This window comes from Pteropus vampyrus, unplaced genomic scaffold, assembly GCF_000151845.1.
Source record: "Pteropus vampyrus isolate Shadow unplaced genomic scaffold, Pvam_2.0 Scaffold554, whole genome shotgun sequence".
Taxonomy (NCBI): Eukaryota; Metazoa; Chordata; class Mammalia; order Chiroptera; family Pteropodidae; genus Pteropus; species Pteropus vampyrus.
In genome coordinates this window covers 370545-372682 of record NW_011889335.1, presented here as the reverse complement: position 1 = coordinate 372682, position 2138 = coordinate 370545, and positions in this window count along the sequence as shown.

The window sequence follows — 2138 nt, the reverse complement described above, 5'->3', positions numbered from 1 at the left end:
TTACATAAAATTTTCTGTGTTTTTGATGGGCGTTTTAAAATACTACAGTAAATTCCTCTCTGGTTCTTTGGGGTTCTGACATTAATTTGAGCCCCAGATTCGGAAGGCTTAGGATGTCAGTTAGAAACTGATTCTGTTTTAAGCAACCACACCTCTGACCGCCCAGAAAGCGAGTGAACGGGGGAGAAGCTGAATTTCACCCTGCCCCCTCCTCCCGTTGCTGACCCTGGGACGTGGACCCTTGTGGCCTCTGGTAGGACGGTAAACGGAGACTGCGTTTGGGGGGGCGTGGTCGTGGGAGGGAGGGCATGCAGACGAGGAGCAGGATTTGTGTCACGTTTGGGATGCACACGCAATGGAAGCTCGGGGTTTGCCGAGCTGACGGTCAGAACGCCAGCTACCTAGCACCGCCACCGCCACGGCGAGGCTCCCGCGTGTCGCGGACGAAGCCGGTCACCTCCCGTCCTTTGTCTGACTCACCTGTGCCGTCTGAGCTCGCTGCTTATTTTTAGCATCGACACTATCCTTTCTTCTTTTCCTGCTCTGTGTCCTAATACAACTCTAGAATGTTCAGGTACATGCACAGACTATTGCGTCTACATGGTGACATTGCCCAAACTACCGCGTCTACACGGTGACGTTGTCCAAACTACCGCGTCTACACGGTAACATTGCCCAAACTACCGCATCTACATGGTGACATTGCCCAAATGGCCGCTGGCCACCAAGCAGTATCACAGCCATTGCATGCGCTGTTTATTCCCGAGATGACATGTGACAGTCCTGGTCAGTGAGGGCAGGGCTCCGCCGGAGTGTCAGCGAACCTTGGGGACAGCTGCTGATACCTTCACCTGCCCCGCCTTCCTGGTCAGGCAGCAAACCCTGAGCTGGTACTTGGGCCAGTGAGCCACGTGCAGATGCATCCTCAGCAAATGTTCAGATGGGATCAGACCCCCAAACTCGGCTGGAACATAGAGTTTAGAGGCTTTATTCAACTTCTCCGTTTAAAAAGATCTTTATTGCTAGCAGGCGGCATAATCTATTTCTTGTCTCCGCTTCCGCCACTGGAAGAAAAACATCAGAGCTGTAGCGAGAAGGTGTAATTAAATGCAGGTCTGTTAGATTGGACGTGATTGTGTTTTCCGGTGTCTTTAGCAAGAGCGTCCGTGCGATGTTTGTGAAGTTACCCCGAATACCACCGTTTTAGATTTTGGCTGAGAGCCCCTCCATGCGCCCTCCATGAGCCCTGCCATTGTCCCGGAAGCCAGGGAAGGCGAGATTTGCTCCATGGCCTTGGTCGGGGACACGTGTGCCACCGCCAGGCCCCGGGCTCTGCCTCTGCCAGACGTCGGACCTGGGTGTCCACGCGTTTTCACACAGACAGCCGCCCAGCCTCGCCGAAGGACACGTCCCAGGAGCCTCCCCATCACCCTCTGGATGAACTCGGAAGAGTACGCGTCTTCAGAACTCTCATCGGGTGACCCTTGACCCTCCAGCGTCACCAGTCAGCGCTCCCAAAACGTGAGACTCGGTTTCATCCTGTGGAGAGAGGGAGGTTGAAAAAGTACTGGGATCAGAAAGAGAGTCATTGGGGCACACAGCGCTCCCCACGCAGAGTGCCACACGGTCACCCGGGGTGACAGCGCTCCCCACGCAGAGTGCCACACGGTCACCCGGAGGTGACAGCGCTCCCCACGCAGAGTGCCACACGGTCACCCAGGGTGACAGCGCTCCCCACGCAGAGTGCCACACGGTCACCCCGGGGTGACCGCGCTCCCCACGCAGAGTGCCACACGGTCACCCCGGGGTGACAGCGCTCCCCACGCAGAGTGCCACACGGTCACCCCCAGGGTGACTGGTGGTGCAGATAAAGTGCGGGCAACTTAGAACCTTCAGCCTGTGTTCGTGCCTCAATTGAGACGTAAACCAAAAGTGTGGCATGTTAACAGCTTTGGGGAGTAGAGCTCAGAACCGAGGCGTTAGTCTGCAGTGCCGACGAGGCCTGGAGGCACCCCGGAACCCGAGCCCCCGCGCCCCCGCCATCCTGGTCGAGCTTCGCGGTGCGGAGCCCACGCGTGACACGGGAAAGGACTGGAGGACGTGGCGCCGGCACCGCTTTGCTCACCTTACGTCCTTCC